This window comes from Symphalangus syndactylus, chromosome 9 (assembly GCF_028878055.3).
Source record: "Symphalangus syndactylus isolate Jambi chromosome 9, NHGRI_mSymSyn1-v2.1_pri, whole genome shotgun sequence".
Classification (NCBI taxonomy): domain Eukaryota; kingdom Metazoa; phylum Chordata; class Mammalia; order Primates; family Hylobatidae; genus Symphalangus; species Symphalangus syndactylus.
This window is the reverse complement of record NC_072431.2, coordinates 40177406-40194367: the sequence shown is the minus strand read 5'-3', so window position 1 is coordinate 40194367 and position 16962 is coordinate 40177406. Positions and strand designations below refer to the sequence as shown.

At 36.3% G+C, this 16962-nt stretch overlaps 1 protein-coding gene across 5 annotated transcripts in view; it reads left to right on the top strand.

Moving 5' to 3' along the window:
- TANK (TRAF family member associated NFKB activator) overlaps window positions 1–16962 on the top strand; it is a 98367-nt gene that overhangs the window by 47965 nt on the left and 33440 nt on the right. The gene's annotated exons all lie outside the window — the stretch shown is intronic.

Here is a 16962-nt window from a genome sequence, read left to right as displayed (position 1 = left end):
TTTTTTTGAATGAATGAAACAATGTGGGAGAATAAATAACATAGCAGAGAGAGAGGAGAAAGCTTGAACATAGAGTGAAAAAATAATTCATGCCCTTTTACAATCACATTACACAACAGCCAGAGTGATACTTTTAAAAATAAAAATTTAAATATTAATTATATCAGTCTCCTACTCAAAAATTTTCAGTGATTTCTATAAAATAAAAGCCAAAATTATGAACAAAATTAGCTGGACATGGTGGTATGTGCCTGTAGTCCCAGCTACCCAGGAGGCTGAGGTGGGAGGATTGCTTGAGCCCAGTGATCCTGGGAGGTTGAGGGAGACTGAGGCTGCAGTGAGCTGAGATCATACCACTGCACTCCACCCTGGGTGACAGAGCGAGACCCTGGCTCAAAAAAAGAAAAACAACGAAAGTCCTTCCTATGGCCTACTAAGGCAGAGCCTAATCTGGCCCTAATCAGACACTCCATTTATCTCCTACCAGTCTATTCTCTCACAGCCTTTCTACCACATGGGCTTCCTGTTGTTTTTCAAATATATTCCTATTTCAGAACCTTTGCATTTACTATCCCATTTGGTTGGAGTGGTTTTTCTTTGGATATTTTCATGGTTTTCTCCCTTATTGTTTTCCTCCTTTATTGCTTTCAAGGGCAGTCTCTTCAATAAACAGTGCTAGGAAAACTAGATAACCATATACAGAAGAATGAAAGTAGACCCTCATTTCTCACCATGTATAAAAATCAAATCAAAGTGGATTAAAGATTATATATAAGACCTGAAACTATGAAACTACTAGAAGAAAACATTGGGGAAATGCGTTAGGACATCGGTCTGGGCAAAGATATTTTGGGTAAGATCTCAAAGGCACAGGCAACAAAATTAGACAAATGGGATTACATCAAGCTAAAATTACACAACAAAAGAAACAATCAACAAAGTACAGAGACAACCTACAGAATGGGAGAAAATATTTGCAAACTATCTGTCTGACAAGGGATTAATAAGCAGGCTATATAAAGAACTCAATTCAACAGCAAAACAACAAAAACAAATCAATTTTGAAATGGGCAAAAGATCTGAATAGACATTTCTCAAAAGAAGACATGCAAATGGCCAACAGCATTTTAAAAAATGCTTACTGTACTAATCATTAGGAAAATGGAAATCAAAACCACAATTTGATATCATCTCACCCGAGTTAAAATAGTTTTCTTGATTAAAAAATTTGACAAAAAAAAACAGATGCTAGCAAAGAGGTGGAAAAGGGAGAACACTCATACAGTTGTTAATAACCAAAAGAGAGCAAGAGTGAATATACTAAAATCAGACAAAACAGACTTTAAATCAAAAATTGTTCCAAGCTGGGCTTGGTGGCTCACACCTGTAATCCCATCACTTTGGGAGGCTAAGGCAGGTGGGTTGTTTGAGCACAGGAGTTTAAGACCAGCCTGGGCCAACATGACAAAATCCCATCTCTACCAAAAAAAAAAAAAAAAAAACAAGCTCCAGGTATGGTGGTGTGCCCCTGTAGTCCCAGCTACTCAGACAGGCAGGTGGATTGGTTGAGCCCCAGAGGTGGAGGCTGCAGTGAGCCATGTTCGCACCGCTGCACTCCAGCCTGGATGACAGAGCAAGAGCCTGTCTCAAAAATAAAAGAACAAAACAACAAAAACTACTACAAGAGACAGGAAAGGGACATTATATAATAATAACAGGGTCAGTTTATCAAGCAAATATTAACAGTTATATATGCATCATACACCAGAGCTCCAAAGTATATGAAACAAGCATTGACACTATTGAAGGAAGAAACATTACAGCTCTGTGATAATAGTAGGAGAATTAAAGTATTATACTTTAAACACTTTAAATAATGGATAGAGCAACTAGACAAAAGATGTATATGGAAATAGAGGATTTGAACAACATTGTAGAGCGGTTGGACCTAACAGACATATGTAAAAACCCCAGCAACAACAGAATACACATTTGCTCAAGGGCATATGGAACATTCTCTGGGAGAGGCCATTAAAAATGACTTAATACATTTAAAAACATTAAAATCATGCTAAGTATATTTTCTAATCACAATGAAATGAAACTAGAAATCAGCAAAAGGAAAAGTGGGACATTCACAACTATGTACAAATTAAATAACACTGTTAAACAACCAGTGGGTCAAAAAAGAAATCACAAGGGAAATTAGAATATATATTGAGACAAATGAAAGTGTAAATACAAAGTACCAAAACTTCTAGGATGTAGTAAAAGCAGTGAATCGAGAAATGTTTAGCTGTAAATGCATGTATTGAAGAAGAGAGATCTCAAATCAGTAACTTAACTTTATGCCTGAAGAAACTAGAGAAAGAACAAACTAAACCCAAAACTAGCATAAAGAAGAAAATAATAAAAATGGAAACAAATATAAATAAAAAATAGAAAAACAATAGAGAAAATCAACAAAAACAAGTGTTGACTATTTGAAAAGATCAAGAAATGTGACAAACCTTTGGTTAGCTTGACTAAAAAAAGAGGGAAGACAAATAACTAAAAGAAGGAAATGAGGACATTATTACCAACTTTACAAAAGTTAAAAATATCATAAAAGAGTGCTATGAACAATTGTATGCCAACAGATTGGATAAGCTAGTAAAACATCCTAGGAACACACAAACTGCTAAGAATGAATCATGAAGAAAATGAAAATCTGAATAGACCTTTACCTAGTAAGGAGATTGAATCGATAATCAAAAACTTCCCAACAACGAAAAACCTAGGATGAGATAGCTTCACCAGTGAATTCTGCCAAACATTTAAAGCAGAATTAATACCAGTCCTCTCAGTCTCTTCCAAAAACTTGAACAGTAACACTTCCTTACCCATTCTATGAGGGCAGCATTACCCTGATACCAAAGACACTATTAGAAAAGAAAACTACAGACTAGTATCACTTATGAATATTTGCTATGGTTTGAATGTTTGTCCCCTCCAAAACTCATGTTGAAATTTAATTGCCAGTATAACAATATTAAGAAGTGGGACCCTTAAGAGATGATTAGGCCATGAGGGCTCTGCCCCCATGGGCATAATTAATGCTGCTCCAAAACTGTCAGTTTGGCTCGTGCTGCCCTTTCTGTTTGCTCTTCAGCCACATGATACCTTCCACTATGTGGAAGATGCTAGTGTTTTGGTTTTGGACTTGCCAGATACTGGTGTCTTGGTTTTGGACTTCTCAGCCTCCAGAACTGTGAAGAAATAAATTTCTGTTCTTTATAATTTATCCAACCTCAGGTATTCTGCTATAGCAGCACAAAACAGACTAAGACAATATTGATGCAAAAAATCCTCAACAAAACACTAGCAAATCAAATCCAACAGCATATTAAAAGAATTACATACTATGACAAAGTGAGACTTATTCCTATAATGCAGTAGTGGTTCAGCATACAAAACTAGTCATGATATACCATGTAATATATATACCACGTTAACAGGATTAAAAAGAAAAAACATCATCATCTCAACTGATTCAGAAAAAGCATTTGATAAAATTCAACACTGTTTTAGGATTTTAAAAAACACTCAACAAACTAAGAATAGAAGGAAATGAACTCAACAAAATAAAGATCATCCAACACAGGAAAAACCCACAACTAACATACTCCAGAGTAAAAGACTGAAAGCTTTTTGTCTACGATTGAAATAAGTCAAGGATATACTTCTATTCACCATAGTACTGAAAGTCCTAGACAGAGCAGTTAAGGAAGAAAAAGAAATAAAAGGCATCAAATTGGATAGGAAGAAATAAAATTATCTCTGTTTGTAAACAACATGATCTTAAGTATAGAAAGCCCTAAAGATTCCACACCCAAAAAAACCCACCTGTTAGAACTAATAAATTCAGTAAAGTTACAAAATCAACATGCAAAAATCAGTTGTGTTTCTATACGTTAACAACAAACCATTTAAAGAAGACACAAATATATGGAAAGAACTCACATTTTCATGAATTGGACCCTTGCCTTTCTCCATATACAAAAATTAAAACCGATCAAAGACCAAATGCAAGGAGGTAAAAACCATAAAAGACTTAGAAGAAATATTAGGGGGAAAGGTTTATGACGTTGGATTTGGCAGTGACTTCTCGCATATGACACTGAAAACACAGGCAACTAAGGAAAAAATAGTTAAGTTGGACTTCGTCAAAATTAAAACTTTCGTGTGTCAAAGGACACTATCAACAGAGTGAAAAGGCAACCCATAGAATAAGAGAAAATGTTTGCAAATCATATTTGGTAAGAAATTGATATCTAGAATATATAAAGAACTACAGCTCAACAACAACAAAACCTGGATTTAAAATGGGCAAGGGACTTTAGAGATTTCTCCAAGAAGTTATACAGATGGCCAATAAGCATATGAAAAGATGCTCAGCATCCCTATTCATTAGTAAAACCACAGTGAGATGCTACTTCACACCCATTGGTGTGGCTATTACTCAAAAAAGCAAAATAAGTGTTGGCAAGGATGTGTAGAAATTAGAACCCTTATGCATTGCTAGTAGGAATGTAAAATAATGCAGCCATTGTGGAAAATGGTATGGCAATTCTTAAAAAAATTAAACCTAGAATTACCGTATGATTCAGGAATCCTACTACTCTTGGTTAGATACCCAGAAGAAGTGATAGCAAGGACTCAATTGGATATTTGTACATTCAGATTCAGAAAAGCATTTTTCACATTAGGCAAAAGGTGGAAACAACCCAAGTGTTCATAAGCAGATGAATGGAGAACCGTAAGGTGGTATATACACACAGCATAGTAGTATTTAGCCTTAAAATGGGAAGAAAATTTTACACATGCTACAGAGTAGAACCTTGGACATGTTATGCTAAGTTAAATAAGTCAGTCACAAAAGCAGAAATATTGTATGATTAAATTTATATGAGACACTAAGAATAGTCAAATTGATAAAGACAAAGTAGAAGGGTAGTTGCCAGAGGTTGAGAGGGAGGAAGGAATGAGGAGTCAGTGCTTAATGGATACAGAGTTTCAGTTAGGAAGGATGAAAAAAGTTCTGGAGGTAGATGGTGGTGATGGCTGCACAACAATGTGAATCTTTTATTTGATATATATTTTACCATATTTTTAAAAACTCTATTACAAAAAAAGAATTGGTCTAGCCTAGATTATCTTAGTAGCCATGTTTCATTGCTATTCAACTGTCACTCATCAATTTATATAAACTCACCAGCCTTTTACCACTTAGCTGTCTATACTCCACATCAGTTCTTCTCTCAGTGTTTCTTCCAGTTCACTGCAATTTGAGACTCAGAAGTTTTTCTTTGAGAAGTCAGTATGCTGTATCCATTAAGTAGCATTCTGTTCAGGAAAGACATCCAAGTATTCCAAATTGATAAGGGAGGTAAAGACAAAACAGATAAGTGATTTTTAAAATATTATTGGCTTAAATTACAAGAGCACCACATGCTTATTTTTTTAAAGTAAACAATTCAAGATGTACAGAATATAAAATGATAGTCCTCTCCCTCACTCCCTAGGGCTATCCATTGTTAGTAATTGGATATATATCTTTTCAGAGTATGAGAATCATATTTTTTCAAAAATGGAAGCATGCTAATCTGAAAAAGGTTTTAAATGTTTTAATGTCATCATCTTCATCACTAAGATTTATTGAGGTTTGTTTTCCAGAGAGCTTTACAGTTATTTAATCCTTGTATAAATCTTATGAGGAAGTATTATTTTCATTTTTTTGGATGAGGAAAATGAAGTGCAGAGAGATGAAGTAACTTGCCCACAACCACATACCTACTAAGTTAGTAGAATTAGTAGAGCTAGAATTTGCAAAAACTGTTTGACCACAAACTTCTTGTCTGTAACTTCTCTGCCAAAAATTGTCAATAGTCTTTCAGGTTTGTACATATAAACCTACCTCATATCATGAATACCTGACAATACCTTGTACTATCCTTCCTTCTTAAAACACTATTTTTCTTTTTTTTTTTGAGATGGAATCTCACTGTGTTGCCCAGGCTGGAATGCAGTGGCACTCAGCTGGCTCACCTCTGCCTCTTGGGTTCAAATGATACTCCCGCCTAAGCCTCCTGAGTAGCTGGGATTACAGGCGCCCGCCACCACACCCAGCCAATTTTTTTTATTTTTAATACAGATGGGGTTTCACCATGTTGGCCAGGCTGGTCTCGAGCTCCTGACCTCAAGTGATCTGCCCACCTCAGCCTCCCAAAGTGCTGGGATTACAGGTGTGAGCCACCACGCCCAGCCCTTACTTTCTATTCTTATATGAACCTTCTCATTTTTTCCTGTGGCTTGAGATATCTGTGACAATTAGCTCCTAAATTTATATTCCTAGTCCAGACCTGCCCTCTGAACTGTATACCCATATGTATCACTGCTACTTGGAAGGCACATTAAACTGAATATCCAGACCTGAACTTACATATTCATCATTTTTTCTCACCTGTACCATTGCAAGAGAGTAATGAGTTTAATAAGCTGCTGTGTGGAATAATACTACCTTTTATTTACCCTAAATTTACTTCACATAAATTTCAAAGGATAATCTCTCCTCCTACTACCGCTAGTGTCCTGCTACTGATCACGAAGTATATTTATTTTACCTGGCCCCTAAATTGTGTTTTTCTCTTTTAGTTCTAGACCAAATTTTCCATTGTTATGCCTAGGCTCTCTTGCCACCATGCTGTTAAATTGTTTTTTTTTAGAACCTCTAGTCTTAAAACATGGCTCTTTTTAGCTTATCCTCTGGTACAGCCCTCATTCTAGACCATACTAAAATACCAGACAATTTCAGATACATGGAAGCAGTGCATTAATCTCAGATACACAGAAGCAATCTTCTTCCCTTCAACATTTAAATTCATAATACTTCATAAATCAGAAAGGAAAATTAACATTTAATGAATGAGCATATTCTACAGGTGTCACAGCCCTACAAAAGTAGGCATTGTTAGCTTTATTTTCAAATGAAGAAACCGACACTCAGAAATGTTGATTTTCCAATCTAAGTTGCAGAATCTGTACTGAAACTAGGTTTATCAGACCAAAGACCATATTCATTATACTAACCTAGCTAAGTCATAGCTCATTCCAGGTTTTCAAACTGTTTTCTTCCCAGTGCTATGAATAACTTAATATAGTCTCCTCTCTTCTTGGATGAATCCTTACTTTGTGATTTATACATCTCTTTTTACCAAGAGAGGCTAAAGTTTGCTATTAATATTTCCTTTACTCATCCTTCAATTTATCATGTGCCAGGGCCATCATATATGCTAGCAATTAAAAGATAGATAAAACAGAGCATGCACTTAAAGGGTTCACAGTCAAATACTGCTTATTCCATTTCTTGGCATGTGTAAGCATTCATACATACCCACACTAAGAGGTCTTCTGTTCATTCCAAAGTAGAGGAATCTTTTAATCACAATAGCCTCTGACCAGACAACTTTTACTATGCTTACAGAATAAGACAAAAGATTATTATGGAGAGTAGTGGAGTTGGTTTGGCCCCTGAATTGGTTATTATATAGGATAAGCTATTACAGAGAGACTAAGAAATACAGTCCGTAATTATAAAAGTTGACTTTTGTCTCTGCTTGGCACAAAGACTCACGTGTGAGTAATCCCAGCACTTTGAGAGGCTAAGGCAGGAGGATTGCTTGAGCCCAAGAGTTCAAGACCAGCCTGGGCAACATAGCGAGACCCTGTCTTTATTTAAAAATAAATAAATAAATAAGTTCTCTCTTTTGTAGCAGTCCACAGGTGAATAGAACAGGCTAGTAAGGCAGCTCTACCGTACTTAAAATATGGTTTCTCTCTCTCAAATCACAGTGGCTGCTCTCCTCATTTCCTTGCCAGTGAGAAGGGGAAGAGAAGTGAAGAGCAGACAGCTTTCTTTTAATGATGTTGTCCAGAATTTGTGCAGATTACTTCTGTTCACACCCTCTAGCCAGAACTTAGTCACATGATCACATCTAGTAGTGAAGAAGGCTGGTAAATATATCCTCTAGCTGGGTGACCATGTGCCCTGTTAAAACTCTATATTACTAAAAAAAAGAAAGAAAATGGATATGGGGAATAATTAGCAGTCCTTGCCACATCTTTTGGCCGACTAGACTAAAATTGCCTGGAGAATTTCAGGTATCACAAGACTCCATAATATGGAATTAAATATTTAATCAGTTTATTACTCATACCAAGTTACTTGTGATCAATTTCTGCCACTGTTCCATGAAAGAAATTTCTATTGCTTCTTTGACCATCTTTCCAAGAGAAGAATCACTAATAAAATAATTAAAATATCTGAAAATGTTAAAACTGATTGCAATTTACAAGTCAGATTACCATAATCGTAAATGATTAGGTTATAGAAAACCTGCAGCTGGTCTCTTCTGCTTTCCCAAGATTCTTTGCATTATGTAGTCAGAAAATAGAAATCTCTTCGTTGAGAAGAGGAATTCAAAATGGAATTTTTCTCTTCTTGCCCCCTCTTGATTAAAAGAGAAAAACTGACAAAGTCTTACATAGAAAGGAAGCAATCTCCTTAATTCTAAAATGATTCAGATGCTATGCTGTATTAATTGCTTTTTCTTTGTACTGAGAAGAAAAGTGAAGGATACATAATATTTAAAACCATCCAATTTGCTAAGCAAAGAGTCTTATTGACTAGCCAGTAAGGCTGAAGAGAAGGCCTAAAATAAGAGTAAATTTGACTGTGTCTTGTCTTTTTATCATAAATTACAGATCTTCTCTAACGTTTTTCTGACAATAAATGTTAAGCGATAAGGACCATTTTGTTGTCAGATTGCTTTATTCAAGAGCTAGTCTTGACCCACGTGAAATGTAAACCTTTAGCCTAAGGCTTATGTTACCTCTAAAAGCTTGTAAAACATATTTTAAAGGATTGCAAACGGCATAAAATACCTTTATTATAGGTACTATGTTAAAAAAAATCCTTCATTTTCAATAAGATGTAAATGGCCTCATTACTGTTTACCACTCTTTTTTTTTTCCTTTTTTTTCCCCCAGCAACATATATACTCTATCCAAAGTGTTGATGGGGTAAAGCGGTTCATTCTGGTTTTTTTCCTTATGAAGCTACTGGTATTAGAATAAAAGTGCTCCAGGTAGTTTCTGATCAAAGCTTTATTTCTTTGTTGTACATTGTCAGTACTTTGCCAGTAGATTCATTTTCCACGTTATCAGAATGGAAAATATTTGTATCCTTTCTTCCAAGGTTTTACTTCCAGAAATATGTCCTGTTAAAATTTTTAGTCAGGTATGTAGGATATATGTTCAAGGAGATTGGTTAATAAAGAATTAATGATATTCATTCAAAAATATATTGAGCAGCTACTATGTATCCGGAACTGCACTAAGTACTAAATCTACAATGATAAACAAACAGACATGCTTGCTTCCTGCTTCATGGAATGGTGGCACAGTCTAGTAAAGCAGAGACTATAATCAGTCTCACAAATATAGCCTGAAACTCTGATCAAAGTATCAAGAAGAAAGGTAAATTGCTATTAGAATGTCTGTTGGGGATTTGACCTAATCCAGCACGTCAGAGAAGATTACCATTATATAATGACTTTTGAAAGGGCAGGTTTGGAGGGCTTTCTAAGTTCAAGGACCTGCATTATAAAACCCATTGGCCTAAAAGAACTTAAAGTATAAGGGAAATAGTGCAATGAGAAGAGTCAGGGGCTCTTAGTAGGGACTTGGAGACCATATTAAGGGCTTTTGGTTCTTTATTCTAGGAGCGTAAGAAGCCATTTAAGGTTTTTTGGGGGACAAGGGTGAGGGGTAGTAAAAAAGTATGGAGTAATATGATTACGTCTGCGTTTTGCAAAGAACACAGTGGCTACTAGAGAATAGGCTATTGCAGCAGTCCATTAAGGTTGTGATAATAGATTTAAGAGATATTAATAGTTAAGATTAAACTTGATACTTGGGGCCAGGCGCAGTGGCTCATACCTGTAATACTAGCACTTTTTTTGGGAGGCCTAGGCAGGCGGATCACATGAGGTCAGGAGTACAAGACCAGTCTGGCCAACATGGTGAAACCCTGTCTGTACTAAAAATTCAAAAATTAGCCAGGCATGATGGCGGGCACCTGTAATCCCAGCTATTCAGGAGCCTGAGGCAGGAGAATCACTTGAACCCAGGAGGTAGAGGTTGCAGTGAGCCTAGATCACGCCACTGCACTCCAGTGAGCAAGACAGAGCTCCGAAAGAGCAAGACTCCATCTCAAAAAAATAAATAAAATTGATCCTTTGTAATGGATTGGCTGTACAACAAATAGATGTCAAAGATGGTTACAGCTTTCTGTATAGATAAGAGCACCATATACCGAGAAAAGGAATGCTAGCAAAGAACCAGACTTTTGGGGGGGTGGAGAGGAGAGATGAGAGGGAGTGGTAATTGGGGGAAATCATCAGTTTTGAATATTCTAAGTGCTTCCCCAGGAACAGTTGGCCACATAGATCTATAGCTTAGAAGAGAGATCTAAGCTAGAAGAAAAATTTGAGCTACTGGCATGGATGAGATTACCTAGGAAGAGAATATATAGCAAGAGAGGGCCTCAGGTGAGCTAGAGGTACTAATACGATGTGGCATAGTGGTTAGTTGGGGGCTTGGGCTTTGTATTCAGGCAAGCCTAGATTCAAATCTTAGCTCTACTATCTACTGGGAAATCTTAATAGTTAAGATTAAAATTGATACTTGGGGGCCAGGCGCGGTGGCTCACACCTGTAATCCCAGCACTATGGCAGGCCGAGGCAGGCGGATCACTTGAGGTCAGGAGTTCAAGACCAGCCTGGCCAACATGGTGAAATCCTGTCTCTTCTAAAAATACAAAAATTAGCCAGGTGTGATGCGGGAGTGCTTGTAATCCCAGCTACTCGGTAGACTGAGGCAGGAGAGTGACTTGAACTCGGGAGGTGGAGGTTGCAATGAGCCTAGGCAGATTATTTTGTATGTCTTTAAGACTCAGTTTTCTCATCTGTAAAATGTGGGAAATAGTCTCCTGGGAAGGTTGGTTTAAGGATTAAAGGAGATAAAGAAAATAAAACTGATTTTGGTACATAGTATTTAATGAAATTATCACATGGTGATAATGTGTTGCTGAGTTGAAAAATTTGGTTGCAGAATAGTTCTCATTTGTAAAAAAGTGTGATACATATACACACATGTATACAGGAGTTCTGAAAGGGTATATACCAAAATGTCAATAGCAGTTACCCTTGAGGAAAAATGGAAGGCAAAGTAAGGGAGGATACTGCCACATTTTACTTTGTACTTATCTGTACATACTTGTACATTATTTTTGTTGTGTTGGTGGTAGTGGCCATTTTGTTATTTGAATTTTTCAACAAATGTGCGATTTTTATAACTTTTAATAGCCATTAATCTTTAATCATTTAGTCCATTTTATCTCTTTATAAACTTTGAACAGTCAGGGCTTGGTTTTTTGTTTTGTTTTGTTTGCTTGACAGAATGTTTTTGATTCAATGGAGATACCATACTGATTTCTCATAAAGAAACACCTGAGTCCTAGGTTACAATGAACTAGAAAAATGACTGAGAGATCTGGCTTCGGTGATAACCAGAGCTTTTGTTCATAAACATACTACATGCTCTGTGTCTTAGTCCATTTGCACTCTATAACAAAATACTTTATACCAGGTAATTTGTAAATAATAGAAATTTATTTCTACAGTTTTAGAGGCTGAGAAGTCCAAGATCAAGGCTCCAGCAGGCTTGGTGTCTGGTGAGGGCCCAGTCTCTGTTTCCAAGATGGCACCTCATTGCTGCATCATCTAGTGGAGATGAACACTGTGTTCTCATATGGCAGAAGGGATGGAGGGCAAAAAGGACTGAACTCTGTGTGAAGCCCCTTTTATAAAGGCCTTAATCTTATTCATGTGGGAGCAGCCCTTATAACTTAATACCTCCTAAAAGGCCCTACTTCTTAATACCATCACAATGGGGATTAAGTTTCAACATGAATTTTGGTGGGGACACACATTTGGATCATAGCACTTCACCCCTGGCTCCCCCAGATTTATATCCTGCACACATACAAAATATATGAGATACATGTACGTGATACACATTTATTCCATCCCAAAAGCCCCAAAAAGACTTACCTTGTTCCAGCATCAACTTTAAAATCTAAAGTTTCATCTTAACATTATCTAAATCAGATATGGAGATAAGACTCAAAGTACAATTCATCCAGAGACAAATTCCTCTCAAGCTGTGAGCCTATGAAATTATACAGTTATATGCTTCCAAAAGACAATATAGTGGGACAGACATAGGATAGACATTCCCACTCCAAAATGGAGCAGCAGGAAAGAACAAAGGGCTAACAGGTCCTAACCAAATCCAAACACCTCAAATAAACAACAAAAAACCCAGTAGGGCAAACAATAAACCCTGAAGCTTGAGTGTAGTCTTTAACTCCCATTTCTCATTTTCTGGACACACTGGGGTGGAAGTTGGGCCCCCAAGGCTCCAGGCAACCCTACTCCATCACATTGCTGGCTGCATTTCTTGTGTGTTGGAGTTGCTTGCCTTTGGGTCTCCCAGCCTGGAGTTGCACCCTGGTGGCTCTACTGGTCTGGGGTCTTGGGATGGCCGTGCCTGGGCAACTCCACTAGGAATTGCCCTGATGGTGACTCTCTGCATTGGCCTCACTCCCACGGCTTTGGATATTATGTAGATACTTTGCTCATTGTTAAAAACAGGAACTAACATTTCCAACGAGCATATTGCGAGACAAATACTTTATACATTCTGTGTCTTTCAATCCTTCAGGTAAATATAATTTTCATTTAAAGAGGAAGAAACCAAAGGCTCAAAGAGGCAAGTAAATTAATCAGGACTGAAACACAGGATTGTAAAATAAAAATAGTTTGTCATAGTTTACCATGTGGCATGCTGAGAAATTGGTGGCAGCACTGTCACCTAAAAGTAGATAATTAGATTGGAAATCTGATCTGTCAAATTGCAGATCTTCTAGATAAATCCTGGTACTGGAGGGTGGGAACGTACAGGGCTTATAACCTAGTAGGCAGAAAATGGTTGAAGAAAGACTTGTGTAAGCCAGGATCTCTGGGTTGCTGATCCTATTTGATCTCATACTATTTAAAGAAAACTCAAAATTGAAGTTGATTCTTAGCTTACCAAAATTTCAAGATGTATTTTAATTAGAATGTGTCTAAATTAATTAGTTTCTATCTAAAGTGCTATGTATTAGGATAATTAATATTTAATTATCTTCCCTCATGAACTGTAGGATTTGTGGTAGCCACACAAATCCTTTAGTAAATCTTTCATTCTCTTTATTAACCTTGGAATAATTTGAAAGGTTTTTAAATTGGGACTATTTCATTTTTTTTTCAATCCACTCAATATTTATTAAATTCCTTAATAAATCATTGGAGGAAAGCAGTGATATTTTTGAGAATATTGCAGTTAATTATTGAGGATGAGAAGAAATGTTTGACTTAGGATATTATAGATAACTTAAGGGCACTTAAACTTTTTTTCCCCTATGTAAGAAATAAGTGCCTTGGAAAATACAAAAAAGAAAAAGGTTCAATACAAGCAATAGGAAACAATTCAATTTATGGAACTCTATTTTAATATTTATGATACGAAAATTTAAACATCTGTCTACACAAAATTATAGGAAATATGCTGCCTTAGTTTTGAAGAGGAAATATTGAAATTTTGCCTGGATAAAAGGGCAATTTTTAAAATAAACTTTTTGCTTTGCTTATCATAATCCAGAGTATGGGCAACCATTTTTAATAAATTTGGGATGTGTGCTCTATTTGATCACCAGTGTTTTAAGTTTTACTTTTGAACACTAAGAAAGAATACAAAGTTAACCTTATGGGCCAGGTGTGGTGGCTCATGCCTGTAATCCCAGCACTTTGGGAGGCCAAGGTGGGAGGATCACTTGAGCCCAGGAGTTTGAGACCAGCCTGGGCAGCATAGCAAGACCTTGTCTCTATACAAATAACATAGTAATGAAATAAAAAACAAAGTACCTTATAGCACTTGTGCTATAACAAGTACCTAAGTACCTGTTTACCTCTTTAGATGCTGGTAGACCACTTGTTTTGCTAGTCTTTGAAATTGGAAGGAGTGTCAAATACACAGAAGCCAGAGTCATCTTGGCCAGATGGTGTTTGATACAGATGGATGGTTAGTTGTCATGCAGATCTCCTAGTTGGTAACTTGTTGCTGCCATCTGACTCAAAGAATCATTCACACACACTGGCTGTCAAAAGCATCTTCTCTTCTGTCTGTTTTAGCTGTCATGTCTGTGCTCTGTACAGAAGTGTTGACAAGACATTGCTGTTGTACATTTTCAATGTGGTTGTTAGTGAGTTTTCTGTTTCGTGGGGTCTTTGATAGTGCTAGAATGTACTTGCTTTGTAATTGTATTTAAAAAAAAATATTTGACTGTGCAACAATAATCTGACCTTGTAAAAGGACTTTTCAGGTTGTAAGTTTAGGCAGATATGTTCTGTGAACAAAAGCATTTAATAAAATGAAAAAAAAAGACTAGTTTCATTTAGTTTCCAAATAGCAATTCTACTGGTTATTTCCCAGTTTGATGTAATATTTCCTTTTGGACTTTCCCTCTCATAGTCTGTGGTCAAAATCTTTATACTCTTTTCTGAATATGCATTTTCTCAAATTACTACCTTTTTTCTAACGGTATAAGCTTCCCTTTAAAAAAAAAAATCTTCAAACATTACCTATCTTTTGCATTCATTTTCTCAAACTTAATTTCCCTTTGTCGTATTTACCTACTGACCTTGTTCTGTTTTTACTGTTTCCATTAGAGAAATATAAGCAAAAGCATTCCTCCATTCCTTCATTTCTGAAAGCATATCTGTTCCTGATATTTCTTTTTTTTTTTTTTTTTAAGTGAAAGCAAGTTTATTAAGAAAGTAAAGGAATAAAAGTGGCTACTCCAGAGGCAGAGCAGCGGCATGGGATGCTCAACTCTGATGTTTCTTTAACAAGTTAATTAGTTTGTTTATTCAACTAATATTTACTGAGCATCCTAATATGTGCCAGGCACTCTGTAATACTGTGGAGATATCAGGAGGAAATACCCTCTACCCTTAAGGAGTTCAGTCTAGAGGGAAACCAGACATTAGACAATTAGACTAGAATATTATAACTGCTAAATACAAGTATGTGAAAAGTGTAGGAGGAAAACATGGACTCTTGCTGTTCTATTTCCCCTACTATACTTCCAGAGTGTTGGTTTTTAAAATTGTTGTAGACTTTGCTCGACCTTTATCATACTTTATTAAGTAGCTTAAGAAGTAGTTAAAACTTCAACTTGAAATAGCCATTGATCCATTAATTTTTCCTAGCTATTGAATACATTTTCAGGATTATTTATTTATTGTAATATCTTATATGCAGATGTGCTAAAGTATGTTTTTTAAGCCAGAGAATAGAAGATAAAAATTAACTGGCAGAAGCTTTCTGAGTTGGTTTCAAAAGAAAATATATGGTTTCTTCATTAAGGTGGAAAAAAAAGACATAGAGACTTGAATAACATAGACATTTACTCTGGGCCTGTCTCTAACTTGCTAAGTTTTTTGGACTGGTTACTTAATCTCTGGACAGTATAATGTATATACCTATCAAAATAAAGTGAAAAAATCGGTACTTATTGATCGATGTTTGTGAAGAACTTTGAGTTCTTGGAGAAAGCTTTAATTAATGCAGAAATATATAGAGAAGACTGTAACTTGTTTGCTGATTCTTCAGCCCTGGTGGTGCTCTGTAGCCCAAGTAAATCTAAGGTATTTAGAATTTGCTGTAGATTTTTGGATCCTTCATTCAGTCAGCTTACCACACTATTTCTAGGGGTTGGGTGTGAATTTATACAGGAATAAGATGTCTTATCCTGGGAAGCCAGGCCCTAGACTAGACTTGGGTATCAGTGATCAGTTCTGAGACATATTCATTGGACATATACTTCAGGTAGACCCACATGATTCATTCTTCTGTTCACAATAATAAAATGTAATTGGAATCCGTATTTCCTTTTTTAATTTTTCAGTGAACATACACTGAACATCTCCTATGTATAAGTTACTTAATCCTTATGAATTCTATGGGGAATGTGAAACTATGTAAGACTGCCTTTAGGCAATGTGCAAAGACAACGCATCATATGGGTTGCATATCAGCTTTGTCAGTTATTCATATTTGGAGTGTATTACTTATAAAAGTTCACCTTTTATTTGGGAAAATGTAGTATTTAGCTCTAATTCCTTTTTTTTTTTTTTTTTTTTTTTGAGACAGAGTCTCGCTCTGTTGCCCAGGCTGGAGTGCAGTGGCGTGATCTTGGCTCACTGCAAGCTCCGCCTCCCGGGTTCACACCATTCTCCTGCCTCAGCCTCCCGAGTAGCTGGGACTACAGGTGCCCGCCACCACGCCTGGCTAATTTTTTGTATTTTTAGTGGAAACGGGGTTTCACTGTGTTAACCAGGATGGTCTCGATCTCCTGACCTCGTGATCTGCCCCCCTTGGCCTCCCAAGCTTTAATTTCTTAAGCTAATTTATATTTGCTAATCTATGAACAGCTATGTAATTTATTAAAATTTTTAAGTTTATTGGTCTCTGAAAATAATAGAGCTTCACTAATTTCGAACTTTAAGAATCAGTTTAAAGTCAAATATCTAGTATCTACTGAAGATCATTCTGAGATTATTAGAACTTCATTTTCCTTTTATATTTCAAGGAATTTGCAACTTAGTCATTATTTATTTATCCCTCCAGGGATAGGAATTGGTTAAAAATAAAAGTTCTCTGTTATTGTTTGGTGATACGCTTTTAAGACTGTACTAA